Source organism: Vigna unguiculata, chromosome 3 (genome assembly GCF_004118075.2).
Source record: "Vigna unguiculata cultivar IT97K-499-35 chromosome 3, ASM411807v1, whole genome shotgun sequence".
Lineage (NCBI taxonomy): Eukaryota > Viridiplantae > Streptophyta > Magnoliopsida > Fabales > Fabaceae > Vigna > Vigna unguiculata.
In genome coordinates, this window is record NC_040281.1 from 33,782,886 (window position 1) to 33,800,264 (window position 17,379).

The window sequence follows — 17,379 nt, forward strand, 5'->3', positions numbered from 1 at the left end:
CACTCTTTCAGATTAATTATAAGGCTATGAACCCAATCAATATTTATCACCACCCCTTTTCAGTCTATCTCAGTGAAAAAGAAAGGCAATACAAAAGTTCGTTCATTGAATAATTGGGTTAAACTATTGAGGTGATTTTTTAAACTTAAAATTACGATGAAATTACTAAACTCCTAAGAAACGCATCAAGATGTAGTAAGTAATTGATGTTATTACTAATCAGAATGTAAAATAGTTATTTCTTTATATTAGTTATGAAAAAGTTCAAACGTTATATCCATACTGTTATTTATTTTCTCTATTCCTTATACATTTTTTAGCAACAATGTAAGAAAATATGAAAGGATATTTAAAATGAGGAATCCATCTTTCTAAAGAGCAAGGGGAACAAATTTATCATAGAGCATAAATTGTTACTACAATGATTTTATCCAAGTGACTCTTGATACAAATACATTCATGAAGAGGATTATAAAAAAAAAAAACTAAAAGAAAATAAGAATTGGTGAGATTATCGAGAAATAGATCAAATTGAAGAAGAGAAGCGAGTTAATACAAAAGGTTTGAAAGAACTAAAAAGAAATGTATCAAGAAACCGAGATCGAGGAAATAAATCAAAGTAGTGTTGTCAAGACATCACAAGAAGCATGATCGAGATAGAAAAATATCAAGAAAAGTTCAAATTGAGACAAAGGCTTAAGTTAGATCAAGAGAGAAGTTATGTACAAGTTGCAAAACGTGGAAACGGTGAAAACTCTATACCATGGGTAGTTTAATGTAGTTATTAGGGATGGCAAAGCGAGCCAGCCTGACCCGTTTTAGCCCGCCCCGCGTTTTGGCTTGCAAAGTGCAAGCCGAGTTGGCCCGCCCCGTAGTTTAATTTTGGGTTCACTTTTCTGGCCCGCGGTCCGCGGGTTGGCTCGCATTTGTAATAAGTGAATTTTTTTTTTGTGTTGAGCAAAATAAAAACTTTTTTATTTTTTCATAATAATTTATATTCATTTTCTATCGAAATAATTCCAATTAGTTTACCTAATCAAAGACAAGAAAAATAACAACGAAGATTATAGCTAAAGTACAATAGCAACATGTCACCTTACAAGACATGTACCTAAAAATACATAAAAAGATATTCCATATTCAAGAACTAAAATCATTATCTTATATACAATGATTATACATAAACATAATAATAATAATAATAATAATAATAATAATAATAATAATAATAATAATAATAATAATAATAATAATACACTACAAGAATGTTGGCAAATTTCGTCAGCTAAAATGGGACGCCCCAAACTAAAAGCCCACGCAAATAGTTAATTTGCGTCGGTCCAGAGACGAAACGTGCACCACGCCAAAAATATTGATGCAAAGCCTTCTTGCGTCGGCGAACGGGGACGAAATTTAGCTTCTTAGTTATTGTCGGCTTAGCCGACTCTAAAGAAAAAAACACAATGAAGAATTTAAACTGCGTAGGCTTAGCCCACGCATAATAAAGTATATAATAAAAAAAATTAAAATTCTTTTACGCAAACAAGGAAGAATTATGCAAATATATAACGCATCCAGTAGTGTCATTTAATTCTAAATTATACAACTTAATCAAAGGAAAAAACAGATTCATGCCATAAACCACAAATAGGAGAACAACAAACACAAAACACTTGATGTCATAAGCAAAAATTGACGTTTCACATACAAAGCAGAAATACACACCAATTATAACACTAAATCGAAATAAAACTACCCCGTTCGAAAGCCAGGAATCAAGGAATCATCAAAGATAAAATCAATTTCAACAATAAAGACACAGATAGAATCAAACCCTAAATTTAAAAATCCCAAATCACAAGAGAACATATAACATGAGAACGAGAAGAGGAATAATCAAACCCTAAGAATCTCAAAATCCCAAATTAGTGCCTGAAAATCATCCCCAACGGTGCATATATGACAAGAGGTATGTAGGCATACATAATAGCATTGACGTTGATGCCGCAGTAACTCCACCACACAGAGCATTAGGATGCAAGATATCCAGGAAGATGAAGGCGTCGAAGAAGAAAATGAGTCCTCCCCCTCTCCCGCTCTTGTCGTCAATATCGCCATCTCAAACAGCTGAGCTACTCCACTATCGACGCCCACCGCCGCCACCACCGTAGCACACAGATCCAATCGGGGAGAAGAAGTCGTCATCTAGGGCTCAATCAACAGGGCATTGCTTGGAACTTGTTTATGGCCCGACAAATTGACAAAAAAAGTTGAGCTGTGACTGGATCTAGGTTTGATTGAAGAAGAGGGTTGAGAAAATGGGAGGGAGAGGGTTTGAACGGAAAAGGGTAAAGTGAGAAGGTTTGCTGAGAGAAGGGGAAAAGTCCTTTAAAAATTTTGTTTAGATATTGATTTTTTTTTCTTTAGCGTAAAGATATAATATTTTAATGTTTTTTTTTTCATTTTTCTATATTTAAGTTGCGTACTATAAGATTTGTATCTTCTCATTCTGATAGATTTTAATAACTTTCATTATTTTTTTACGAAAAATATTTATCTTTGCGTCGGCTAGACCGACAATAGTATTTAAATAATTTTTTTGTCGGTCTAACGATGTTTTAACCCACTCAAATAACATCCGACTATAAACCCACGCAATATTCTCGACTCTAATCAAGCGCATTCTTGTAGTGATAATAATAATAATAATAACAAAAGGAACTTAAAGAAACGTGATGAATGATGTAAGAACTAAAAAAATGAGAACATATAATTTTGTAAGCGGGCTAGCGGGCTAGCCCCACCTTTAGCCCATGCGGGCTGCGGGCCTATGCGGGGTGGGCCATTGTGGGCCAGCATGTTCAACATCCTAGCCCGCCCTGCGTTTTTTTGTGCAGGCCAACCCGTCTAACCTGCCCCGAATTACCATCCCTAGTAGTTACTTCATTTTATGTATTTTTCTCTTTTATTTTATTTGTTAAGTAATTGTCCAAAAAGATAGAGAGAAATATAAATAGGTGGTTCAAATGTAAATGATGGATGACAAATTGTGGATACACGCAAACAAGAAAAATGGTTAATCCAATGTTGGTCATAGCAATTTGGTTCATCGCTTTTGTTGACTTACTTTACGTTGACTTACTTTACAAGTTCTTATTTTACCCTTGATAACTTACTTTTTTGCAATTTACATTTTTGTAAAAGCTTCATCCCCACTATCTTCTTCATCTATATCATTCCCAGTTTTATCGTTTTGATCATCCACTATTCCGCTTTTAAAGACAAAAATACCAAAAATATGATTTTAGGAGGGAAATGCATGAACTATTGAATGAGATTTGTGTTAGGAAAAAATTCAATGATTTGAAGATATTTGTGACTCTAGTTCAATATAAGTGAGTTGTTCATTAACTTGATATTTACAGTGGACTCATAAATACTCAAAACGCTTTGAGTCAGGTTGAAAAACATAAGTTTGCTAGTCCATTGTAAATAAATCCATGTTGAGTAAATTTAATTCATCAAAAAATATTGTCAAAAGGATTGAACCAAAATCCTCGAGAAATAACAATGAAACAATCACAAGAGAAACAAATATTTTTATGCCCATCATAGAAAGAATATTAAGACAACTATATCAAGGTAGAGATATAGTCAAAATGTCAAGCAACTAATGATATTTTCTAACATGAATCAACTTGATTGCTCTACACTCCACTTGCTCTCAGATGTAGTGAACATCAATTTCAAGATGTTTGATTATTTCATGGTGAGAAGAGTAGATGGTAGGGGTGGCAATGTGAACTGACCTGTCCAATTTTGCTTTGTTCCGCATTTAGCATGCAAAAAGCAGATCAGACACTACCTCGCATAAGAAATGCGAATTAATTTCTCTAGTTCGTTCCATGTAATTAACATCTGGTTTGCAGACCTGCAGGCCGGTATGCATAAGGATTGTCTATTTTTTAATTTTGTAACCAATAATTAAAAATAAAATATTCGTTTTAAACAAAATAAAAATTATACTTTTTGAATCTTGATTTTTTCAATTACAGCTATTAAATTTTTTCTATTGAAATTATGAACATTATTAAATAATTAGGTTCACACATCTATCTAAATCCTTAATTAATAACCTTCATACTTATATTCACCTTTAAGATTACAAATCACCCTTATTGCATCATGGAGTATTTCTCTTTCTATTTAATATTGAATTTGTGTAAACTATGTGGACCGGTCACCTAACTCCATCGTTGGGACATATCCGCACGACCGTCTTGCATTGTCATCTAAATCCTTAGATGGTGGCAATATGAATAGTAACCTTGTTGTCATACTAGACTACAAAATATGGTGTGTGAATACTAAAATCAATTACAAGTTTCGCAATTAAGTGGGTTCGGAAGAAACAGAAGCGAAAGATCTATATTGTTCTTCAAAAGATGACTTACTAACAAATTTTTGTCTTTTAGTCTTCCAAGAAATTGAACAAATTTCTAAGAAGATGAAAAAAATCCATTGCAGATCATCTACTGAAAATGCATGAAACCTAGTAGGGCTAAGCAAATGGAGTGAACCCGACCAAATCCATCTCATCCGAAAATGAAAATAGTTACACGGTCTATTTTAAGTGGATTCAGGTTATAATGGGTAATGGATTCGAATAAAAGAGTGTTTAAACGGTGAAATATGGATATTGAATTTTAATTTCGTGGATATCCGACCCAATCCAAAATAACTAATATAAAAGCATAAGTTTCCTTAACCTTAATGTTTCAGTCACTACCTCTTCTTTGTTCCCCAACATTACTTCTCTACCATGCCATCATCATTTTGCCTTACTTTTTCGTTTGCTCACACCAAGATGGGAGCCAAGATGTTGGAATTGAAGGAGGTGGGGAAGCTGGCATCGTTGCCGGTGGGGGCGGAGTAGGAGGCATGGCATGCATACCGTTTCTTAGCCCTAAACCCTAGCCAACATGAATACATGCATGCACTCTATTGTCAAAGTTAGCTTTGAATGCAATAACTTGACGAATAATATTCTTTAAATATATTAGAAGAACTTGTGCAACATTTATGTATTTAGAATGAGGGTTAGATACAATCTAACACAATTTGTGAACAATGTAGCAAATATTAGACATGAAATGGTTTGGTATAAGAACCTTCCAATGACTCTTTTGTATGTGTCAGAATTGTTAAGAGGAGTTCAATAATCGGTTTAGAAATTCAAATTAGCTTCCATAGGTACAATTAAAGGGTGCAGAAAGCATGTCATAGTCCTCATATTTTAGAATATTTCTAACGTTATTTTTATTTATTATAATTATACTATGGAGAAATAAAATTTTAACTCTTTCCACAAAGAGTTGCACCGGTTCATTCTGGATCTCGAAACAAAGCACCTTAGTAAAACATTGGTTGGAAGTAGATAAAGTAGAGAATTGATTCGGAGAAAAACTGAAAAGAAAGTGAAGTATTTGGTTCAATAAAAAAGTGATATATTTAAGTAAAAATTTTATAGGTATATGAAATTGATTTGATAAAGTTTTATAGCTTATTTTTAGTGTGACCTTAGATGTAGTTTTTTTAAATGTAAACATTTTTTAGGTTAAAAAATGAAAAATATTAGTAGAGAAAATTAAAATAAATTATTCAATAAAAAGTATTAATGATTTTAAAATAGTATTTATTAATTGATAAAAATTATCAAAAAAAAAAAAATGAATTGTGCACGTGAATATTGCTGTAAGGGTAAATTGATAATTTTCAAAACAATCTCTCCAAATCCACTGCTGTCCTGATCTTACACTAAATGTTCACTTCCAAAAACTTTCTCCAAAAATTATTTAAAATCACTTAGTATCTGTTCGTTTCACACTATTTGCGGGTACAATGGATTTTATATGAAAATTTGCTAGATTCGTCTTTGTTCGTTTTGAAGAATTTAGAATGATGTGGAAATACATATTTTGGAATGATCATCTCTCCGGAGAGAAGATTTTGAGGATGGTGGTTCAACTTTAATTTTTACATATAATTATTATTATTATATATTAAATAAATAATAATATTTGAATAATTATATTATTTAAATAATAATATATAATAATTATATTATTTAATTAATAATATATAATAATTATTATAATAAATAATGATAATAATAAATAATAATAAATAAATATAATAGTATACTAATTTTATCTATCATATTAATTTTTTATTTTAAATTTTTTACAAATTTCACTCTCAAATCTATTCTCTTTACCTCCAAATATATTAAAAGAAACAATTAAAATTCATCCACTCAAATCCACACAAATTCATTCAGATTCATTCACTCACCCTCTCTCAAATTCACTCTTTCAAGTTTCAAGTGAACACACCCTTAATTCAAATACGTTATAAATCATTCTTAGTTTAACAATAAATTAGTCTTACCAAACAAAGGGTAAGTAGGAACCATGGTACCCAGGTAATTTACTTTTAAAGTTTGTTTTTTTTTTTTTTTGAAATAAATAAATAAAAAATCTTCCTTTGTATGCCAAAAATTCCATAAATGAAACCATTCCTTAGCATATATCGGACATTCTTTTTACTTGGTAGCGTTGAACTTGTGAAGTAAAAGACAACAATAGCAGATGTACTTTTTTTTGTTTGTCAGAATAGCGTATGTGTACTTAAAATAAAGTAGGAGAAATCCATATTGGGTTGGGTCTACATCTGCAGAGCACTTCTCCTGTATATTCTTGGGTTGGATTCACACATGAAGACCTTTTATATGGCCCAAGTGTGTTATCAGAAAACATTGAGCATGCAATAGTTTTGAGTTGATGGAAGAGTAAAATTTGAAGTGAGAAATTGTGAGGTGAAATGTGACATTAGTTGTGATACATTCATTATATATATAGTCGGTAGCATGGTAAGAATGTAGAAGATTGGATTAGCGAATGAATTGTTGTGATGAGTGCGTGAAATGGTGTCATCTCAACTGAAGACCGTGATGGGAATAGATACAATACGGATATGGTGCCATGTTTGACTGGGAACATGGAGAAACAAGATTGTTGTAGGGTCTACGTTGGTGAGTGGTTGTTGTCGTGTTCCATGTTTTACAAACCAAGCCATTTTATGAAACTTGACAGTAGCAAGTGGGAGGAGAACCCACCGTTCCGCATCCTCTCGTCAATTATAACAAACGAACTGTCACATCATGTACGCTGAATACTGTTTGTGAAAAATGTGAAGCAACAACTGTTCCATTTGATGGAGCTGGAATCACTAGCTTTAGACGTACAAGGATTCTTGTTTCTGTTCTGTTCCTAGTTACTACGACTTTTTTTAGGAAGGTTTCTTAGGTGCATACCCAAAGGCCAAAGTAAAAGTACTTAATTTTTGCTTTGGTAAAACGGAATAGAGAGGGTTTGGTTTTGTTACATTGCGTAGGATAGAATGAATGAACTAATTAATGAATGGGTTAATGGGTCCTAGCTCACTCAAGTGTACCAAGAGATTGATAGATATAGTATGGATAGTTGGGAATGAGAAAGATAACAGAAAAAAAAGGAAACAGAAGGCATGAAGCACCATTGCCCTTATGGCTAAAAAATAAATCATAGGGTGCTCAAAGGGATCCTTGTCTATATCAGATCTTCATGCATCGCAATAATAATTAACATGCTCCTGTGGTACGGTGGCAGAAGGACCTTGAACCGTTGGGTCTGCTTGCTTCTCTGGAACAGTACATTAGGGGTCTACGCACGTGGACCAGTACAATCACACTTCTTCTCATCTCAGAAAAATAAATACAAATATTTTATTATTTGTATCAACCTCTTTTGAGGGTTTTAGGATTCTGATGTAAAACTAGGTTTAATTTAATTAGGGTGTGGAATAGTAAAACAGTGTGTTGTCCGCAATGAATAAAAGAAAATGTGACAGAAAATGAAGTGGCCATAAATGCTGTAGAGAAAGAATGGTCGAAAATGGGAAGCACAGCCCAAGTCCTTGGGTGTTGGTAGTTACAGAGTACTGTGGAGTCAGATCCAAAGGGAGAGACAGAGAGAGACAGATAATAGTCCAAATTATGAAAAGTATATCGAGCATCAAACCCTTTTACTGTGCTCTTAAAACAACCATTTGTTATGAGTTGTTAACATCAGGGAAATCATGGGAAAGTGAGATAAATGAATTTGCAATGAGGTCATCCTTCTTTGGGCCTTTTGTGGGGCTTCTTCTGTCTCAGTAGTCTTTCTCCTTTTCTTTTATGAATCAGTGTGTGTTACTGACTGTTAGGCCTCATGCCAGTCTAAAAACCCCTATCTTTATCTTTATTATCTATATGTGGCATCATAACCCTTTTTATATCCATCCTTTCTTTGGATCATTTTTCAGTTCCTCACGGAAGTCAGTAACAGTAACAGTAACCCACCATCTTATACATTCCCACACACCCTTTTACATAAATATCAAAGCTAGAAAAGGAATCCACCCTCACCCGTGCACTCAAATCATATTCTCGCTGTCAATCTTCAAATTCACTACAATGCCTATTATTATTACCTATTCCCTCCCTACTCTCTTTCCCCCCGCCGTATGTATGTAATATGTATCGGTATCAGTATCAGCTACCAACAACAAACAATCATAAAATAAATCCTTAACAATAACATGCACGCATGGACTGCTACCTCACATGTGAAACTCTTGAACCGCTTTTATTTATTTCCTCTGCAAATTGATGGTACCATAGAGTAAAACTTTTCATATTTGTCAGTTGTGAAAATTCAACTTTATTATTTTATTCTGCCCATTTGCAAGGGTGTAAAACTGGTTGCAGCCTTATAAGAAGTTGGATTGGAAATACCATATTTAATGACTTATTGAAACAACTTTAGTACTATTTCTAAATGCATACTTCTATTGTTAATGCATTTGGTCCACGGCAGACCAGAGCTCGTTGAAAATGATTTCTTCTGTCCAAACTAAGATGATTTGGTCAGATATTCACTGCCCTTGATTTTCCTTGTAGGGATGGAGTGATGCATTTACACCCTGCACCTGCAGGTACCCGTCCTTCACCATTAAGAGACGTGGGTCTTCAGCTGCAACCAATACCTCTACACCTATGCCCTAGATTGTTTAGCCTTCCACTACAATTGGACCGCTTTGACTATTTCAAAATTAACACACTCCTCCTTCAACTTCTTCTCTTTTTTTCAATCTTCTAAAACACGCCTAACCTTTATTAATTGCTGTATTTACTTTTAGTTTCAGATTTCGTATGTAATTTTGCACGCTTAAGATATGATCCTTCTTAATGACAATACTCATAATGTCTTTCACCCAGTAGTTATTATTCAACTCTTCTTTTCATGCGTCTACCCATAAACGATGTGATTGGATACTTTTCTTTCCAAATCAACCATAGTAGAGAAGTTTTTATTTACTACAAACATTGTTTAAATTCAAGATCAATTTACAGATGTAAAACAAATTCTTCACCAAAAAATTAAACATGTGAAATCTTTCAGTTTTAAAATTGTTTTAAGTTTTGTTAATTTTTAAAAAGTTTGAAATAAATAAAGAATTAGACAAGGTCGATTTCTTTGATTTGAGAGATAGATTAGAGGAATTAATATGTTAGGACAAAAGAGGCAGATATTAATTATGAGGAAAAAAGAAAAAAGGAGAGTTTGGAAAAGGTAGATGTTTTGAGACACATGCGGTTTGTGCTTCTTATTTTGATGCCTCCAGACAGGCTTAACTGACTTCCCACACGCTTGATATCGAACAGATGAAGGAGAAATATAAAGGCAAAAGATTGAGTGTTTTATCTCTTGACCCATTTGGGCTCTGGGTGTCTGCGTATACGTGTGTGTATCTGATTTCAACTATGACAAGGAAATAAAGATATGTGATGCATATAAGAAATAAAGATGTAGATGTTGTGGTGTGAGAGATATTGGGTGTTTGATTTTCAAGTACTCCCAGGGAACAGCCCCAACAGAATCTTATGGATATGCTGTACTATTAATAAAGTGGGCCATTGATACCACCACTTCTGAATTATTTTCCTATTCATGCCCCTCTGCCCTTTTATTTCACCTTGGAGACCGTATCACATTCAGCTAGGGTCATTCCAAAACCATGTTTATCAATTGTGTTCACTGTTCCAGACTACACCACATGAACCTCAAGTGTTTTGTGTTTGCTAATTGCTTCCCCTCTGTCACTTCTTGTTCCCATCAAACCTCACTTTCCTCAGCTACCATATCTGCAACCTCCCAGACACACACACATGAACCCATGCCCCAACCCCCCACCTTTCATGCTTAACACTTTTGCTTCCTCGCTTACCAAACAACTTACATCCCCATTTCAACCTCCGGATCCTGTCACAACCACTTCCCATCGCAAAAGGAATTCAATTCAATTGCCCTTTTTTTTACATACATCCGTAACTTCAACATTGTACTTTCGTTTACATCATGAGATCATGTTGTAAATTGCAACCACGATGCTCATAATTCTGATTTCATTGAAATGCTCAACGTTGTTTAAAGTCGGGGGGGTTGCAGACCATCTCTTTAAAGACAAAACTTATAACTTATATATTCCTCACTTTTTCTATCATTCGATAACGTATTAGATGACACACAACTGATCACTGACCTCGGTTAAAAAAAAAGGTATTCTTTTTTTACTAATCAGAAAAAAGTAAAAGGTTAACGTAAATGTAATAGTGTTGTTGAGGTGGGTTATACTAAAATGGAAATTAAGAAGTAAGGAGAAGAATTATTTGAGTTTTTGATGTGTTGGAAAAGAATTAATAATTGTAGTAGGTTGGTCTCAGAATAAGACTGTCCTGTCGTGATGTTTGATGACTCAGGTTCTCAGAATAGCACTAATGCAGATTGCAGAGATTTGGAAGGCAGAGTTAGAATAACTAACAAACTCTTGATTTATTTATTTTCTTGCGTTGCACAAATTTTGGTAGATGTGGACTGGTCGATCAGGTTACTTTATTCTTATTTTTGGTTGCCTACTAAGTATTAGTGCTTGAAATAGTGGGGTTGGGTTCTTGAGTTTTGAAGTGATGAGGGATGGGTCCTGGGTCTAGACTCCGGGTACAAGGGACAAGGAACCATAGGGCAATAGAGGGGATCCTAAGTAGGAAGGAAGCAGTTAGTGACAATAATGGTTGTGTGTAGGACCATGAAATGCAGACCATGCCACAGCACTGCATGTGCAAACAGGTACACATGCACACAAAAATAAACTGTGGGACTAGACAAACAAAGAAAAACACACAACCCACCCAACCACTGCTTTCAATCTCTACACACCCCTCTTCAACCCTTTTTTTTAATTATTTAATTATAATGGGATATAAATTCATATTAATTATCAAAATCAAATCTTTATTTTTATTTTTATTAAAGATACCATATCGGATCTTCTTCTGTTACTTTTTTTGGTGTCTACCATTCCCCAAGCTCCCTAGTAAACACTGATCATAACAATTCATTCAAAAGTTGAATTCTCCCGACATATACAAAGATTTGGGGATTCAACTGATCTATGCAAAGATAAAACAGAAAGATTTGCATAATGCGAGGACCGTACACTGGTGAGACCCACTCTATCTCACGTCAAATTTCCCCAATCTTAACTGCTATATTATATATAAATAGAAATATATGAAAAATAATGTAGAAAATAAAGATGTTTGTTGGGAGAAGAATAAATGAGGAGAAAGATAAATGGATTGTTAAAAATATATGATACCTGATAAAAGAAGTTTTAGTAATTTTTGTTTTTACAGTTTATATTAGTGAATAATATTGAATAAGGAAATGTAATTGTGAGTAACTAGGGTCACTGTTTTGAGTACATACATATCATGTCAGGCATCACGCTTGGGGTGTCTCCAGAACAATTTCAGCCGTCAATCGAGCACATCCTGCGCGCACGTAGTTGATGATTGTTCCATATTTTTTGGTTTGGTCTGACCAGTTTGAAACCAGGTAGACCCTTCTAATCCCTTTGCATGACCCCAAGGGTAACCACTTGTCTCCCAGCCTTCCCCAAACAAACATTGTTCTTGTCACCTTTTCAATTATAAACAACCAACAAAACTCCACACAATCATTCTTAGACTAATGTTAATTCTTCATACTTAAAACATTAGTTTTAACGATGTTCTTTAAGATATCTTCAGAAAAACAAAATAAAGGCACTACTAATCAAGAAATAATAGTATATAGGTCTTGATCAATCTTGGTGGAAAAAACATATATTTTGACTTACATCAACTTCAAATAATCTCATTTAATGCGAAAAAATTGCATTTCACATCAACTCAAAAACATCACTAATGTTACGTAAAAATAACACTAGTAAGTTTAAGTACAAGAATAATTTTGGATAACGGCCGAGAAATAACCACTGTCTATTCTAACATTAACTCATGCAACATTAGTAAAAAAAATGTAATAATAATGTTGTGCTAACAACATCCTAACAACAACCGAACTTATAATATCTTGGTCCAAGTTGACCTAACAAAGTTCCAATTGAGATGATTGAGTACAAAAATTTTAAAATTCTAATTTGTGTAATTACAATATAATTTTTTTAATTTTAAGAAATAAACCTATTTTAAAACATTTTTAATTTTCTATAAAAGTAACTTATGCATTCAAACATAGTATAAGAATTTCAAAGACATTTACTTATTGAGAGATGGAGGAGGAATGTTTCAAAACAATATTTGACATCATGAATTCATTCAATTATAATTAATATTATGTTAAAACAGATCTGTCTAATAATCTTAACCAAGAAGGGGATATGAATTGGTTATTGAGTCTTTCACTTGGTTAAGTTGAATCTTGAAAGAATCTTTAAGTCTTATAACCCAATTAATCAATTTCGCAGTTCTGTGTTAATGGACTGTTTGAGGCAATTAAGAAAGATTGTAAGAGAAGAGAGAAACCAAGACACAACAATTTATATTGGTTCGATTCAATATGAATCTACGTCCAGTCTTCTCCTAAGTAAACCCACTTAGGAGGATTCCACTAACTCAATTACGATCCAAGAATTACAAGAACATCTATATAATTCTAGAACCTAAAAACTAAGGAACTTGATCTACCAATCAAGAACTCCTCCTAGGAGCAATGCATCCACGCAATTGCACCTAGGCCTTCACTTCACACAGTGAAACAACTATAATCAGAAATACAACCAAAAAAGAATCAAGAAACGAATACACCTATTGTTGTGCATATTTGTCAATTTGCTCCTAGATCCAAGCTTGGCCCATCAAGATTGAATCCACCATCAACCTTCTTGAATCTTTACTTCAATGATCTCTCAATAATGCTTAGGAACTCTGTAAATCTCAGAAGGTAGTTTCTTAGAAATTCTCTCAGGAAATCTGTAATTTTTCTCCACACTTAAAACTGATTTCAGAAACCGGTTTTATACAGAGTTCACTGCAGTCATTAATGGATTAGGAATTTACCTAATGGATTATCACGAGTGTGTTTTAACTGCCTTAGTGCAGTACCCTCGGCTAATCCATTAGTTAAATAGCTAATTCATCTATGAATGCACATGCAAGGGTTTGATGGTTAATACAACTCAATACAAGCTTGTTTTACATATGATATTTTTGCTCTAACACCCTAATGCACAATCTAACAAAACAGGACTAATTCCAAACTAGTAATTCACATGATGTGTGGACTTGGACATCATCAAAACCATCTTCACTTGAGTTGAACAAGCTCCCCCTTTCAACATATTATTCTAATAAGTTTTTCATAAAATTCATAGATCATGAAACACATTTAAAACGTTATTAAGTTTAACAAATTTGGTTATAAGAACTAAACATACGCATTTTTTAAATTTTAAAAAAAAACTAATTTCAATTTTTACTAAAAATTAAAGAAATAAAAATATATTTAACTTGATAGTGGTGAAAGACGTTTGTGTTTGTTTCAATTAATTGCAACGATTTGTGGAAGAAGAAAAGGAGGTGATTTGTGAATGGAGATCTTCTTATAGTAAGATAGTAAGGATATGTTAGGAAAGTCACTTGTTCACGTTCTAAGTTACTCATTTATCCTTGCTTTATTAAAATTCTTTTCAACATTATTTGTATGCCCAATGGTAGATATTCGTGTAGGAGGATATGCTCCATGCATGAGGTTAATTAAAATTATTTTAATTTCAATATTTAATTAAAATATATTCAACCAATTACATTTTATTTCAAATTAATTTTTTTTATTTAAATACTAATCATTCACATTTTATTTTAAATTAATTTTAACTAAATTTATTTTATTTTACATTAATTTTTATCATAAGGACAAATTTGTAATTTTAAATTTTAATCTATTAAAAATTTCTTTTATTTATCATATCTATCAAATCATTCATAAATTTTCTCAATTTTTTTTTCAAATCTCTTTACTTTTACCTTTCTATCCTTTAAAACAAAGAATATCACTTTTCCATCTTTATTCCTTCAAATATATCCACTAGTGCAGAATCGCGTTTTTAACTCGCCTTATAGGCCTTGGTTATTGCGGAACTGAAGCCTATAAGGACGCGGTGGCATTTTTGAAAATTTTCAAACTTTTTTGGCTCGGGTCCCTATCCAACCGAAGCCTATGCTTCAGTTATCACTCAACCGAGGCCTATAACTCGTCAGTGTTTCCCAAAATTTCAAAATTGCCACTGACAGCAGAGGCTTTGGCCTCGGGTGGAATAGGACCGAGGCCTATACGACATTATGCCTCGGTTACTAATGGAACCGAGGCCATAGACCTTATTTAGGGCTCCAAATTCGCGAACCCTGCACTGTTCATCTTCTCTGCGCAAACCCCAATCGCGATCTGGTTTTTTCTCCTCTGCGCAACTCCCCCAAAACGCAACCAGACCGGGAGCCAGTGCGACGTCAGACCATCGCGTGCCATAACGACGCGAAACTAGGTTGTTGTTGCGCGTCCAGAGCCATACTTCAATGTCATAGATCGACACTGCTACGAGCGAAGACGCAGACAGCCTCTGTTACGACGCCATCAACCTCGCCACTGTTGCTCTGTCTTGCGAACCAGATCTGCCTCGCGCCTCTACCGACCACCACGAGTCACGCCGCTGAAGGAACATCACCTGCTACTCGCGCGCGACTACACCATCGACACCGCCATCGGAAACCTTCGTCGCTGCTGCTGTAGAATCACCATTGCGAGTCATATGCCGCTACAAAAAACCCCTCTCGAGTAGCGTTGACGTATGAACCACTGCTTGCTGCGGAATGCACCTGTACAGACCTGCAGAAAAGGCTCTACGAAATTTTTAACCTATGGCTTCGGTTCTCACAGACCCGAAACAAAAAGGTCTCTTTATGGCTCTGGTCTCTTTGCAACCGAGACCAAAGGACACTCCCTTTTGGCCTCGCCCCAATATGCCTCGGGTCTAAAGCCGAGGCAGAATGACGAAAATAACCGGGGTCAAAAGCCCTTACTGCACTGGTGATCCTTTCACTTTGTCCTCAAATTTATCTTTTAAAACAAACACTACAAAAATTATTGAAATTACCAATGGAAATAAATTCATCGATAAATTAGAATTATAAATGAAATTTGTTGATGAATTTTAAAATTTCAATTACCGTCAATAAATTTTGTCGGTAAAAAAAGCAACAAATTTCCTTCTCAGATCTAGCGAGAAATATATTATAAATTAAGTTAGTGTGTTAAATGAGGGAGAAGGAAGAAGAGGAGGAGGATGAGAAGAAGACGTCAGAGGCACATCAAGGTGGGGCCATAGGGTTTCGTGTGATTGGTGCATAGTAGTTAGAGTTCAAATGTGTGATTTGTGTTGTTACACGTATGGATGGAGCTTCGATCTATAGCTCTTGATACGCGCAATCTTTGGTGAGGTTGATGGCGAGGGAGAAGCGCGATATGATGCAATGGAGATGGGTTTTCAACGTGGTGTATGGTGGTGATGGGTCATGCCGTTGAACGATATCGAGGTGCAATGGTGGTGGCATGATGGTGGTACTTCAATCTGCATAGGTGGCACATGGTTAAGGTCAAACAAGTGCTCATAGTGACAGTGTGTGATTTAGGTGGTTGTCTTTGGTGGGGAAAGGTTATGGCTCGTAAGAGAGAAGAAGAAGAAGAAGAAGATAAAATGAAGAAAAAGGGAGAAGGAAGAAGATGAACCAGATCACCATATTTACCAATGAATTTTACTGACACATTTTTATGTCGATTATTATCGATGAATTTTATTGATGAATTTTTTTATTAGTAATTACCAATAGATTTTTTCAACATATTTTTTTTTTGTTGATAAAATTTATTGATGAGGATTTTACCGACAAATTTTTCACTTCAACGATTTTTATTTACCAAAAAATTTTAAGTATTACCGATGAATATTGATCATCGGTAGTATATTTTTTTGTAGTGAAACAAAGTATTAAAGATATTCAAGTAATTAATTTTAATATTAGAAAGAAAACTATATTAAAAAGAAAATACTACCTTTACATTAAATTGTTTTAATAATATTAATCACGGTTTCTAACTATGGGTAAACCATATCACTTATATCCCATTCAAATAAACTATCTTGTATGAAAATATTCATGACCTTCCACTATAAACAAATCAAAGATCATTTTGTTATCTTCAAATATTGAGGGATTCAGTGAGAGTATCTTCCGTCTCTCCAAACTTCCCTTTAACTATGGTGCGTTAAATGAGAAACAAATTATTATGTTTGGCCTCTATAGTTAATAAGTTCATTAAAGCTCATAATTATGTTTATTTTTCTGCAGTAAACATTATTTAATCAGAAGTGTTGAATAAATTAATAGTTGATGAATATATTCATTTTATCAACAAACATGTATTTGCAGAAAATTACAATTTTAGGTCTATTATTTTTCTTATTTTTTAGGTTCACAAAAAGTTAACAATTTCTTTTTAAAAATAAACATTTTATTGAAAATTAAAATCATAATATGCAGATAACATACTGATGAAAACAAATAGATACATTTTATTAATTAAATAGTGTGATATTAAATGTCATAATGCCTAAGAATTTGAATAAAGTAATAAGAGAATAAATAAATAATAATTATATAGTACAAACTATAAGCAACGTCACTTAAATAACACGAAGAAAATATCATAAATTAGTTAAACAAACTCATTTGGTAAACATGTCTCATTTAATAAAATAAAGTTGCAAATAAGAATTGATTTCGTACTCGTAATTTCATAATTTATTATTATGTATATCTCTGGTCACAATATAAATGATTGA

At 33.6% G+C, this 17,379-nt stretch overlaps 1 pseudogene; it reads left to right on the plus strand.

The window, feature by feature from the left end:
* The first annotated feature begins 790 nt into the window (after window positions 1-790).
* Window positions 791-17,379, plus strand: part of LOC114175351 — a 28,047-nt pseudogene continuing 11,458 nt past the window's right edge.